We start from the raw sequence: 15,067 nt of genomic DNA, 5'->3' as shown, positions 1-15,067 counted from the left end.
CATTCTGATCTCTAGTTCCGACATCGTACTAATGTCTGTATTGATTAGGTCCCTGGCAGTCGGTACTGCCTCTTGTTTTTTTTTTTGAGGTGAGTTTTTCTGTCTTGTCATTTTGTCTAGAGGAGAACAGATGAATGAGAGAACAAAATGCTAACAGGGTAACAACGACCCCAGATAAATATACACTAAACAAATCAGAAGAGACCTTCCAGAAAGTGTTTGCTTTTCTTTTCAGACAGTTGCTGGTATTCTTTTCTTTGATCTCTCGTTGAGTTTGTAGGTGTCCAGAATGGTTTGATACCTATCTAGCTGAACTCCTGGGACCAGACGAAATTTAGTTCTCCTAGTCCTCCACCATCTGCTCCTCCTCCTCACTACATGCTTTTTAAACAGAAAATGTTAAACACAATCCTTTCCAGATAATTTAGGGTGACATTATATACAATAAAATTAAGTTGCAGTACAGTTATTTCTACTAGACAGGTAAGGTATTAAGCACTATTTGTCCTATTTTTAAATAGACCCGGACTGTGTCTGTCTTGTTTTTCCATCTACTCTAATATTTAACTTAAGAATTTTTTTCTATACTGATGTCAGTATCCTACTGCTGAATTTGTCTCTGAATAGAAGTACTTTCTAATGAAATTTTTCAGCTTGTTGTAGGTTGGTGAAACTTCCAAAATTTTTTTTTTATCTAAAAAAACAAATAGTCTTTGAATAAGGTCTAAGGAACTAGCTTATGAATAAAGTACATGAATCGGTGGTACTATTTTTTTTTTTTTTTGTCTGCCCAGATACTAGTTCTTATCTATGATCTAGGTAGTACAAAATATTATTAAATTCCAAATAAGTGGAATATTTCTGTTGTTTGAATGGAAAGAGTGGGGTAAGCTGTGTGGTGGTTTGATATTTTCAATAAAATGTACTCACATGTTGATTTATTGGCCTTGTAACCAAAGTTCCCATCAAATTTGAAAGCTTACTTTTAACACTCATAAGTCTTTTTTGATTGGTTAGAAAAATTAATATGATTCCATCTCTCAAATAAGATTCTGGTTACTTTCCCCTGATTAAGTATAAGTAGAACATATTTCTGATTCATTGTTTTAAGATAAAGCCTTAAGATATTTTAAAATAGAATTCCACACAGATTTCCTAGGACACATAGCTGCATGAGAAGAGCAGTTTTCAAAAGAATGTCTCAACTCTGGAAATGTCTTTTCTCTTTTGCTCTTTTATCCTCCATCTTCTCCCCCCTCCTGCACCCCACTCTCCTTACCCCATCTTGCCACTGTAGGACAAGAGATATGATGAAAGTTGGAAAATAGTAATTTATGGCAAAAGCCTGTGTTCCATGCCTTATGAAAGTAAATTGTAGAAAATTAATGTTGTGACAAGATGATTCTATTTTGATGAATAAAATCATTGAAAAGCTATCAAGCACCACTGTTCCTCTGCAGCAAGATTTTTTCCCCTCTCTACTCTGCATGTGTATTCTTGGCTTTCTTCCCAATTAGTCTTTACCAATGAGTGATAATTAGGGAGATAGGATTTTGACCTACCTTGTGAACAATAAAAATACTTACCACCCGTTTTTCTAATTGCTAATTCTTTGTGTACTAATACTCTGTGCTTTCAGAAAGAAAACCTCCCACTTGTGTGATTCCTATTAAAGGGGGTAATTGAATGCCAAAATAAAAACAATTTTACAACTGCTTTATGAGCTCCAAAGAACAATGTACAAAAGGAGTGCAACGCTTGTTTCATGTCTGATGATTGAGTTCTTATAGGCTAAATTAGATTTATAATTTCTTACATCCTTTCAAGTTCCTTAGTGCAAGAGCAGTAAATTAAAATTAAGATTTTATCTTTAAATTAATGAGTGTTTTAAAAAAATGATTAATGAGTGTTTTGCATAGGTAGTACTTTCACATGGCTCAAAAATCTGAATATATAGTAAAAGGTTTCCTTTGTATGTCCCCATTTTCCTAGTTCCCTTTAATATCCATCTTCTTCCCCACAAATACAAAGACAAATACTATATGATCTCACTTACATGTGGAATCTAAAAAAGAAAAAAAAAAAAACCCCAAAAAACCTCCCCCAAACCCAAAACAACAACAGTAACAAAACCCACAATAAATCCTGAACTCATAGATAAAGCAGGTTGGTGGTTGCCAGAGACTAGAGGTTGGGCGTGGGCACAATGGGTGAAGTGGTTCAAAAGGTACAAATTTCCAATTATAAAAAAGTCCTGGGGATATAATGTATAGCATGGTGAGTATAGGTAATACTGGATTGAATGTTTGAGAGTTGCTAAGAGAGTAGACCTTAAAAATTCTCATCAAAAGAAAAAAATTGTAACTGTCAATGATGTTAACTGGACTTACTTTGGTGATCAACTGAAACAAACATTGAATCATTACACCTGAAATTAATATAATGCTATGTATCAATTATATTTCAACAATAAAAACTCTTACTAGTTTCTAAGGTGTCCTACCAGAGTTTCGTTACATATAAAAGCTAAAACAAGCATAGATTCTTATTCCTCTACTTAAAAAAAAAGGCATACTTTACAAATATTTTCCTCCTGATTTATCTTATTTAACAGAGTATACTTTGGAGTTACTTCTATATACATACACCAAGAAGATTGTCATTTTTTATAGCTGCATAATATTTCATTGCCCTGAAGTACCATAATATATATATTTAGCAATTCCCTTATTTATAGATATTTTATCTTTTTAAAATCTTTTGACATTATAAACTATTTTGCAAAGAATGGTATACATATATAATTTTATACTGTAGAATAAATTCCCACAATTGGAATTGCTTGATCAAAGAGTATATGTGTTTTAATTTTTATGGATATTATCAAATTGCTGTCTATAGGCATCATGCTAATTTCTAGTCTCACTGGGAATATATGAGATTATTCATTCCCTCTCAGCCTAACCAATAGAATGTGTTGTCAACTTCTGGAATTTTGCTGGAATGATAAATGAAAACTAATATACTTGTGAATTTTTAACTTGTGTTTTTAGAATTATGAGCGAGATGAAACATCTTTTCTATATTTAAGCAGTATCTTTTTCAGTAAACTCTATTTTTTCTTATTGTTAGTCTTTTTATTGATTTCTTGAGGCTTTCTATACATTATGCATTTTTCTGTGATGTCAAGTGAAAAATGTGTTTGAGTTTCTATCATCTGTGTTTTTTCTTTGACTATATATGTATGTATTTTGTTATTTCCATGAGGAGTTGGTTGATCTTCAGTTTAATATATGTCTTTATGGCTTCTGGCCTTTTAGTCATAGTTAAAACTTCCTCACTCCAAGATTGTAAAGGAATTCTATTTTTTCTAATACTTTTGTTATTTTTAGTATCACTTAAATCTTTGGAATTCTCGTTTGGAATTGTTCTCTAATAATAAAGTATTTTTTTTTTTAAGTTGGCTACTTAGTTATTTTTTTTAAAGATTTATTTATTTGAGAGAGAAAGCATGAGTGGGGAAAGGGGGAGAGGGAGAGGGCGAGAGAGCACCTTTAAGCAGACTCCCCACTGAGCATCAAGCCTGATGCAGGACTCAGTCCCAGAACCCTGAGATCAGGACCTGACCTGAAATCAAGAGTCAGATGCTTAACTGACTGAACCACAAAGTATTTAATTAATTAATTAATTAATTAATTTGCTATTTAAGTATTGAATGATCTGTTTATTTGCCAGTACTCACTGATACTTAGGCTTTGTAATATGTTTTAACAGTTAGCATTCCTAAACTATGTTTAATATCTGAAATTGCTAAACTGTGTGTCTACTTAAGAGTTTTTCTGGACCATCTTATTTCTTTATTTTTTCTTTATAAACTTCCAGATTGACTTGTTTAATTTAAACAGTTTTATTAGGATTGCATTAGATTTTCATTGGGGAGGGTATGTGCTGTGGTGAGCGCTGTGAATTGTGTAAGACTGTTGAATCACAGACCTGTACCTCTGAAACAAATAATACATTATATGTTTAAAAAAAAAAAAAAGATAGCAGGAAGGGAAAAATGAAGAAAAAATTTTTTTCAAATTAACTTAAATTGCTGTCTTTATGATGTTGAAATTTGCTCTCACAATCATGATATTACTTTTCCATGTATAGAAGTCTTTTAGATAACCTCTTGTAGTATTTAAATGATCATGTAAGTCTTCCACATCTCTTATGATTCCTTGGTGTATATATTTTTTGGTACTATTATTGACTTCTATGTGTTGAATTCTAACCCTACTTCCTTACTGAGGTCTTTCACTGTAGTTGTTTTTTAGTTAATTATATTTTCCAGATATATAATCATAGCTTCTCCAACAAATGATTTTTATTTTCCCCTTTCCAATTTATATTGCTCTAATTTGGTTACTGCTTATCTAATTGCCTTGGGTTGTACTTAGATATCAGCTTTAAATAATATTGGTGATAATGGGCATTTTTGTCGTACCTCGACTTACTGGAATGTTTCTATTGTTTTACCCTAAAGCATGATGATGACTTTTGGTTTGAGTTTGGATACATTGATTTTGTTAAGGATGTACCATCTGTAGAGTAATAGAATGGTAGTTGGACATGTGGATACCTCCTTAAGACATGTATTTCTCAGCCTACCTTGCATTAAATGTGATTATCTGATTTATGTGTGGCTATGATATTGCCAACGTCATGTAAGTGAAAGTGATATGTGACATTTATTCCATAACCTTTCTTTTCCCTTCCTGCTGGGAGAAAACTGGAAGTGATAGCAGCTCAGATTCCACCACACAATGACAGCAAGGCCACCAGGGGTCCCAGAATGCTTCTCTGGAACACTTAATTGACATTATTATTTGAGAAAGAAAAACAAATATATTTGCTCTTTAAATCATTTTGTTTTCCGAATCGGAGCGGGAGACGAACCATGAGAGACGATGGACTCTGAAAAACAAACTGAGGGTTCTAGAGGGGAGGGGGGTGGGAAGATGGGTTAGCCCGGTGATGGGTATTAAGGAGGGCACGTTCTGCATGGAGCACTGGGTGTTAAACGCAAACAATGAATCATGGAACACTACATCAAAAACTAATGATGTAATGTATGGTGATTAACATAACAATAAAAAATTTAAAAAAATCATTTTATTTTCCTATCTTATTATACCACTTAGCCTTTTATTCTTACTAATCCACATTTAGTCCTATATTTTAAGTGACATTTTTATCAAGAACATTTTTTTTGGAATGTGAAAAAGTGAAAGGCACTTTTTCATTTGTGGAGATTATCATGTAATATGTCTCTCTAAATATATTAATATAAATTACATTAATAATTTTATAGTATTTGATCACCTCTGCATTCCCTGGAATAAATCATATTTGATATGTGTAATTCTTTTACAGTGATTCTGGCTGTGTCTCATTAATATTCATATAAGATTTGTCAGTTGTTTTTGTTTTCTACAGTCTTTATCAGGTTTTGATATTAATGTTAATCTTTGTAGAGAGCATAAAATTTTTTTTTCTTCTTCCATGTTTTGGGACTGTTTTAAAGCATTGGAATTCACTATTCTTTAAAAGTGTGTTGGAGGGGCACTTGGGTGGCTCAGTCTTGGTTGTCTGCCTTTGGCTTGGGTCATGATCCCAGGGTCTTGAGATCGAGCCCCACATCCGGCTCCCTGCTCTGCAGGAGGCCTGCTTCTCCCTCTCCCACTCCCCTGCTTGTGTTCCCTCTCTGGCTGTCTGTCTCCATCAAATAAAAAAATGTGTTGGAATTCTCCTGTAAAACTTCCAAGACCTAGAGATTTTATTAGCACTTTTCTCAAGTTCATCAGTTGAAATTAGATTTTTATTCTCCTCTGGGATCATTTTAGGGGAATTATATTTCCTAGAAAATTATGTATTTCATCCAGATTAGAACATTTTTTTTTTTTGGATATAGGGGAGTAAAATGGTCTTTGCTGTTTCTTTAATTTTCTCTATTTAATGGCTTATTTCCTCCTCTTACTCTTATTTTTGTGCTTGTGTTTTGTTCATATTTCCTTGATTAGTTTAGCTGTGCTTTATTTTTTTTCATGAGCAAGCTCTTAAATTTATTTACTAAGTCTAACCTTTTTTCCTATCTCTTAATATTAATCATTTATCCTATTTTCCCATTGATTTTTTTTGGTTTTATTTTTCATAAATTTGATTTGGATGCTCAATTTACTCCATTTTCTTCTTCAGACATTACTTATAAAAATTAAATGCTTAGAGTTTTCCTCTGAGCAATGTTTTAACTATATCCCATGAATTCAGATATATGATGTTTTCATTAATATTATTTTCATATAAATTCATAAATCTCCATTTATATGTCTTCTTCAAAGAGGGAGTAGTTTTAGGGGGAATTTCAAAATTTCCACAAAAAAAGACTTTTATCATTTTCCAATGTTATGATTTCTAGATTTAGTGTATTATGTTCAGAATAGGTTTTCTGTGTTATTTCTAGAATTTGGATATACTTGAGAATGTCTTCACAGCCTAATATATTATTAATTTTCATAAATATACTAGAAATCCATAAATATGGGCCATTGAAAAGATCTATTTTTTGTTTATAGTGTGGTGTTATATATCACTTATAACTTGCTAATGAAGTTAATTTGTTTTCTCATATTTTGAGGGAAGAGAATTAGTCCTTTGTAACTAATGTGTTTGTCTTTTCCTGTACTTTCAACTTCATGGATGTTTTGCTATATTATAGTTATTTTTAATAGTTGAGCTTTTATTGTGAATTGCATTGCGTAGAATTATAAACATTTTTTGACATCATTTTGGACTTGAATTATACCTTTTATTTTTATTTATTTATTTATTTTAAAGATTTTATTTATTTATTTGACAGAGAGAGACACAGTGAGAGAGGGAATACAAGCAGGGGGAGTGGGAGAGGGAGAAGGAGGCCTCCCACCGAGCAGGGAGCCCGATGCGGAGCTCGATCCCAGGACCCTGGGATCATGACCTGAGCTGAAGGCAGATGCTTAATGACTGAGCCACCCAGGTGCCCCGAATTATACCTTTTATGATATGAATCTTAGATGATCTATTTTATTTTTGTTTCTATTTCACTGGTATATTTTTGCCTATGTTTTAATTTTAATTTTTGTGAGCCCACTGTGTTAGGTGTTCTTTCAAACATTGAGTTAGGTTTCTCTTTCTGACTCAATCTTAAAATCTTTTTTTAAATTTAATTAATTAATTTATTTGAGAGAGAGAATGAGATAGAGAGAGCGTGAGAAGGGGGAGGGTCAGAGGGAGAAGCAGACTCCCTGCTGAGCAGGGAGCCCAATGCGGGACTCGATCCCAGGACTCCAGGATCATGACCTGAGCCAAAGGCAGTCGCTTAACCAACTGAGCCACCCAGGCTCCCAATCTTAAAATCTTTTAACATGAGTAGATGTATTTGTTCTGAGTGCTGTCATATGTTAAATTTTTTGTTTTCATATTAGCTTTATTATGTTCTTCTGTAGTCTTTCGTTATGTTGTTTATGTCTTGCTTTAAGTATTCACTTTTTTTGTTAGGCAGGTTTCCTATTCTATGGGTTATATCTATAACTGTTTTTTTTTTTTTTTTTAAGATTTTATTTATTTGACAGAGAGAGACACAGAGAGGGAACACAAGCAGGGGGAGTGGGAGAGGGAGAAGCAGGCTTCCCGCTGAGTAGGGAGCCCGATGCGGGGCTAAATCCCAGGATCCTGGGATCATGACCTGAGCCGAAGGCAGATGCTTGACGACTGAGCCATCCAGGTGCCCCTTTATAACTGTTTTTTTATATTGTACCCTGAAATCTCCTTTTCTTTAGAGCATATCAGTTTTCTACTACCCTCAATGATGAACATGAATACCTGCCTCCTCTTCTTCTTTCTTTCCTCACCACCCCCCATGTCTGTGTTATCTTGTGTTTACCTTGTGTAAAATATGTTTCTACTTCTGCTGTTTTTTGGGTCTGCTTTAGTGATATTTGATTTCTAGGTATATGGTAAGGCAATAAACATTTTTTTCAAAAAAAGTTTTTCAACTTTCTAATAATTTTTTTTCTCCTCTAATTTTTACTAATTGTACTATTTCTGCTTGTCAGGATATATAATATTCACTGCTTTAGTCTTCTCAGTCCTCAAATCTTTTCTTTCATGACTTTCCCATCATATTTTATCGACTGAAGCCCATCTAGTATTGCCTTCAAGAAAGATCAGTTTTTGTATGTTAATAGCTGTTTGTTGTCTTTATTCTTTTAACATTTTTCCCCAGGTTTTTAAAGGTATACTTGACAGGTAAATTGTATATATTTATGGTGTACAATGTGATGATTTGATATATGTTTACAGTGTGAAATGATCACCACCACCAAACTAATTAAAACATCCATCACCTCATGTAGTTACCTTTTCTTTTTTGGTTAAGATCTCTCTTAGCAAATTTCCAGTATACAGTACAGTATTATTAGCTGTAGTCACTTTGCTGTACATTGTTACTTTTATTCTTATTTATTTGAGAGAGAGAGAAAGAGAGAGAGAGAATGGAAATGGGGAGGGGTAGAGAGAGAGAGAATCTCAAGCAGACTCCTCTCTAAGTCAAGAGCCCAATACAGGCCTAATCCGACGACCCTGAGATCATGACCTGAGCTGAAATCAAGAGTTGCAGGCTCAACCAACTGAGCCACCCAGGTGCCCCATGCTACTTTTATTCTTGAAGGACAACTTGACACATACTTTTTTTTTTTTTCCTTTGAGGATCTTATAGATGTTGCTATACTGTTTTATGGAGTTGAGTGCAACTGTGGAGAAATTTGTATTTTCCACTTAGGAATAATTGTTAATTCTCTGGTCTGCTTTAAGAATTCTTTTTTTTTACTATTTAAAGTTCAGTAACACTAGGAGGCTGTATATCTGGGTTGTATATCATGGGTTAGTTTTTCATGGTCTACAGTGTAATTTTATTTTTTTTTTTATTTTTTTATTTTTTTAAAGATTTTCTTTATTTATTTGAGAAAGAGAGAATGAGAGACAGAAAGCATGAGAGGGAGGAGGGTCAGAGGGAGAAGCAGACTCCCTGCCGAGCAGGGAGCCCAATGTGGGACTCGATCCCGGGACTCCAGGATCATGACCTGAGCCGAAGGCAGTCGCTTAACCAACTGAGCCACCCAGGCGCCCTACAGTGTAATTTTAAATACATATAATTAGCTTTTATTTTATTTCAAGGAATATTTTTGGAATTGTATTTTTAAATTCTTTGTTACACTGTTTTGTTTTTCTTTTTAAGTGCTCCAAATACGTGTTTATCTACTTTATCTGTCTTCCATATCTATCTTCTCTCTTTTCAAGCCTTTATTTCTGTTTAATTTTATTCTTCTTTTTTTCTTATGTTCCTTATGTTTTCCAAAGATTTATTTACTCTAAGGTGATTTTCTTTATCATCATTTCTGAGAATTTTTCCTTAGTGTTTCTTGAGTTCTGACTGCTCATATTTGAACTCCTCCTGTTGAATTCCCATTTTTTTCTTTATGATTTTAAAAGGCATTTTCTCCATTTATCTTATAAAATTAATGATAAAAATTTGGGTCAGATCTTTGTTCCGTAGCAGAAAATAAATCTTGTGTCCCTTATTTGTTAGTGGGTTTTACTGCTCTTTCTCAATATTTTTCTTACACTAACTTTGTATCAGTGCCATGCCATGTTTTTGTGTATAGGCATACCCCTGAGGTATTGTGGGTTTGGTTCCAATCAACCATGATACAACAAATATTGCAATAAATCAAAACAAATGAATTTATTTCTTTGTGCATAAAAGGTTATGTTTATACTGCAGTCTGTTAAGTGTGCAATAGCATTATTTCCTTTATTTTATTTTATTATGTTAGTCACCATACAATACATCATTAGTTTTTGATGTAGTGATCCACGATTTATTGTTTTCGTATAACACCCAGTGCTCCATGCAGTACATGCCCTCTTTAATACCCATCACCGGGCTAACTCATCCCCGGTGGTTCATCTCGCCCTCCGATTTCCCCCCAATAGCATTATTTCTAAAAATTGTACATGTAAATATCTTTACTAAAAATATTGCTTAAAAATGATAGCCATCATCTGAGCTTTCGGAGAGTTGTAATCTTTTTGCTGATGAAAGGTCTTGCCTTGATGTTGATGATCATGGTGGTGGTTGTTGAAGGTTGGGGTCACTGTGGCAGTTTCTTAAAACAGGAGAACAGTGAAGTTTTCCCCATCTGTTGACTCTTTCATGACTGATTTCTCTGTAGAATGTGATGCTGTTTGATAGAATTTTACCCAAAGTAGAACTTTCAAAATTGGTCAGTCCTCTCAAACTGTGTTGCGATTTTATCAACCGATTTTATGTAATATTCCAAATCCTTTGTTGTCATTTCAACAATCTGTCCAGCATCTTCACCGGGAGAAAGCTCCATTTCAAGAAACCACTTTCTTTGCTCATCCATAAGAAGCAAGCCCTTGTCTATTCAAGTTTAATCATGAGATTGCAGCAATTCAGTCCCATCTTCAGGCTCCACCTGTAGTTCTCTTGCTATTTCCACCACATCTGTAATTACTTTCTCTACTGAAGTCTTGAACCCCTCAAGGTCCTCCATGCGGGTTGAAATCAACTTCTTCCAAACTCCTGTTCATGTTACTGTTGTGACCTCTTGCCGTGACTCACAAATGTTCTTAATGTCATCTAGAATGGTGAGTCTTTTCTGGAAAGTTTTTACTTTACTTTGCCCAGATCCATCACAAGAATTGCTGTCTGTAGCAGCTATAGTGTTACAAAAGGTATTTCTTAAATAGTAAGACTTGAAAGTCAGAATTACTCCTTGATTCATGGGCTGCAGAATGGATAGTGTATTAGCAGGCATGAAAACAACATTGATCTCATTGTACATCTCCATCAGAGTTCTTGGGTGACCAAGTGCATTGTCAGCAGTAATAATTGGAAAGGAATTTTCTTCTGCATAGTAGGTCTCAAAGTGGGCAAAAATATTCTATAAATCATGTTGTAAACAGACTCATACAGGCTTTGTTGTTCTATTGATAGAACACAGGCAGAGTAGATTTAGCATAATTCTTAAGGGCTCTAGGATTTTCAGAATGATAAATGAACATTGGCTTTAACTTAAAATCACCAGGTTCATTAGCCCTTAATGAGAGAGTCAGCCTGTTCTTTGAAGTGAGGCATTTACTTCCCCTCTCTAGCTATGAAAGTCCTAGATGGCATCTTCTTTCAATAGAAGACTGTTTCTCATCTGCATTGAACTTCTGTTGTTCAGGGTAGCTGCCTGCATTAATTATCTCAGCTAGATCTTCTGGATAACTTGCTACAGCTTCTGTATCAGCACTTCCTGCTTAACTTTACACTTTAATGTTATGGAGATGTCTTCTTTCTTTAAATCTCATGAACCAACCTCTTCTAGCTTCAGACTTTTCTTCTGCAGCTTCCTCACCTGTCTCAGCCTTCATAGATTTGAAGATAGTTAGGGCCTTACTCTGGATTAGGATTTGGTTTAAGGGAATGTTGTGGCTGGTGATCTTCTATTCAGACCACTAAAACTTTTTCTATATCAGCAATAAGGCTGTTTTGCACTCTTATCTTTTGTGTTCACTGGAGTAGCACTTTTCATTTCCTTTGAGAACTTTTCTTTTGCAGTCACAGCTTGGCTAACTGCAAGGGGCCTAGCTTTTCACCTATCTCAGCTTTTGACATGCCTTCCTTTCTAAGTTTAATCGTTTAAAGTGAGAGATGTGCAACTCATCCTTTCACTCGAACATTTAGAGGCCATTGTAGGGTTGTTGATTTGCCTGATTTCAGTATTGTTGTGTCTTAGAGAGTAAGGAGGCTTGAGGAGAGGGAGGGCAATGGGGGAATGGCTGGTCCATGCAGCAGTCAAAACACACAATGTGTATCATTTATTTGTTGTCTTATATAGGCATGGTTTGTGTCACCCCAAAATAATTACAATAGTAACACTGGAAACCACTGGTCACAGATCATCCTAACAAATAAAATAATTATGAAAAAGCTTGAAATATTGGAAGAATTACCAAAAGGTGGCACAAACACGAAGTGAACAAATGCTGTTGAAAAAATGGTGCCAAGAGACTTGCTCAATATGGTGTTGCTGCAACCTTCAGTTTGTATAAAGCACAATATCTGCCATATGCAACAAAAGGAGATATGCCTCTTCTCAATATCGAATGAGTAGGGTTTTCCTGCCTTAGCTGTGTTAGAGATATTGTGAGGCAGGGGTGGGGGGAATCCAGGTAGCCTTCCAAACTTGACGACTGAGGGCTCTCTCTTTAGTTGCTTTCACAGAGTCAGAGTGCTTGTTGAAAATATGGCTCATTTGATTGAATGATCCTTTTCTGTGTAAGTGTGTGTGGTTCTATCTTTTCTACTTCTCTGCTTCATACTGTATCTAGGAAGGCTTCTGCACCATTCCTATTCATTTCTGTCATTTCAGCACATGATGAGGTGTTGGGTGGTTATATCTTCTACTCTCACTGTGATTTCTCTCCATGGTGATGTGTTTTTGCTGGTATTTTCAGAGAACTGTCACTGCTATTTATTTAACCTCACTCTTCACTTTATTTTCCCTTCACGTCTTTCTTCTCACTTCTGCCAGACCTCTACTGTATTGACGAGACAGTTTAGCATACAGAAAATAAAGTTTTAACACCTCGGGGTACCACACAAGTTGAGAAAGTGTTTTTGCTGATATCTTTGGAAATCTGCCATGGAAGGGTCATCTTACTATTCTCTGCATTTCTTTACAGTTATTTCTAGGTAAGCTTTCTGTCCACTCTCCTTTCCTTTTGGGAGCTTATACACGTTTGTCAGGTGTGCAGGTTTTATCTTTACAAGTTTGCCAAAAAACAGAGATTGTTTAACTTTTTTTTCTTTTTATCTTGTTAATTTTGTATCCTATCCGGGAAGTGGATTTTTTTTCCCCTTCTGATCCCATGTTCATGCTAGAAGATAAACACTGACATAACACTGACATTTTATTTTTGATTTTGTTCATTTTATTAGGTTTATTTTGCACTGATGACTATATACATAGTTCAAAATGAGATGTGCATCATTGTTGGCTATAAAATTAGCCAGGGTTTAGAATGGTAGGGTGAAAAGCATCTTTGTACCTTTTTTTTCCTTTCCCCATGCATGAATCATGCTGATATCTATTTCTCGTTTTCATTAAGTTTCTGGTATTCATGGACTGTTTCGTTACTGTGTGACCATATGATACTTTAACTTAGAGTTCTGTGTGAGAAAAGGGGTTGTTGGTCTGTCTGCATTATGACTAAGCATTTCATGTGCCATGTTAGGAAATAAAAAGCACTTTGCATTCTAAGGTAGCTATCTTTATGTATAGGTCTGTCTATCTAGTCACCTTGCCTAGCACTAGTCTCCCAAATTAAGGAAGACTTGAGCTCTTGTAGGTTGCTGATTTTGTAATGGAACTGACACATTCGCTGAATTCTGTAGAACTGATGCATACAGATAGGACATTACTGGCAGATATGATGAACCAAAGAGGAAACTGCTGGTTCCACTGTGAACAGAATAATTGTAATCTTGGTAGCCTTGTACTTTCTAATTTTTTTTTCTCTCAATACTTGCTATGTTCTTTGTCAAGGATCTTTGCAAATGTTTAAATTTTTGCAAGCAAAAGTATTTCTTTTGGAATGGTTTTGTCTCTGTTTTTCCCTTTTACATGTGATATTTCACTTATGACAGAAACAAACAAAAACAACGTTCCTGCTCTGTTTATGTAAGGATGAATACATAAGATTTAATTAAGGAGACTCATTTAATAGAAAGTTTAAGATTAGGACCATGATAAAATCTTTAATTGTAAATACTTGCATTTATTAAGTATGATAAAATTACAGAGTAAAAGCCTATAAAATATGTAATCTTAGATGTGGAAACAAGGTTAGGCTTCATGGACAAAATGTGCATGTACACAGATGTAGGCCATAGATTGACTAGTGCTAAAAAAGAAAAAAGGTTGATTCAACCTAATTAAGATATATGATTCATAATTAGGCTAAAAGAAAGTCTACCTATTTAATAATTCAGAGTTCACTTGGTCACTCTGGACTACTGTCAAATTCTTTGTCAAAGTACAAAGCAGCTTCCTAACAGAGGTGTGGGTAACAATAAGCTCGCATAAATCTCTAAAACAATTTTAATGAAATTGAATCAAGAAAATAATTAAAGTGTATAATAACTTCCTATTTAAATTCATTCTTAACAGGGCAGTTTCTTATTTGTGAACTTTTGGATTATGAATTTAACTACTTTTGCCAAGCTTTTAAAAAATTATTATAACCAACTGGCACCATAATTTTTTTTTAATTTTTTAATTCCAGTATAATTAACATACAGTATTATATTAGTTTCAGGTGTACAATAGAGTAATTCAACAATTCTGTACATTACTCAGTGCTTGTCACTATACATGTTCTCTTTGTCCCCTTCACCTATTTCACCCATGCCCCCACTCACCTTCTCTCTGGTAATCTATTAATTTTTATATTATTTATTTATTTATTTATTTATTTATTTATTTATTTATTTATTTATTTATTTTTTCTGGGTTTAAAGACAGATTTTGTCTAGAAAATTATTTCAGTTTGTGCATTATTACTTAATTTCTTTTTTTTTAAATTTTATTTTATTATGTTAGTCACCATACATTACATCATTAGTTTTTGATGAAGTGTTCCATGATTCATTGTTTGCATATAACATCCAGTGCTCCATTCAATACATGCCCTCCTTATACCCATCACCGGGCTAACCCATCCTCCCACCCCTCTCCCCTCTAAAACCCTCAGTTTGTTTTTTGGAGTCCATAGTCTCTCATGGTTCATCTCCCCCTCCGATTCCCCCCCCTTCATTTTTCCCTTCCTACTACCTCCTTCTTTTTTTTTTTAACCTATAATGTATTATTTGAGTCAGAGGTACTGGTCTGTGATTCATCAGTCTTACACAATT

General features: G+C 34.4%; 1 protein-coding gene across 1 annotated transcript in view; it reads right to left on the bottom strand.

Annotated features, from left to right (window-relative positions):
- The window catches only part of NRG1 (neuregulin 1), a 953,340-nt gene that overhangs the window by 872,436 nt on the left and 65,837 nt on the right, over positions 1 to 15,067 (bottom strand). The window lies entirely within an intron of this gene.

This window comes from Leptonychotes weddellii, chromosome 2 (assembly GCF_054177405.1).
Source record: "Leptonychotes weddellii isolate Sample4059 chromosome 2, ASM5417740v2, whole genome shotgun sequence".
Taxonomy (NCBI): Eukaryota; Metazoa; Chordata; class Mammalia; order Carnivora; family Phocidae; genus Leptonychotes; species Leptonychotes weddellii.
Note: the sequence above shows the minus strand (reverse complement) of the source record. Positions and strands in the feature narration are given on the sequence as shown.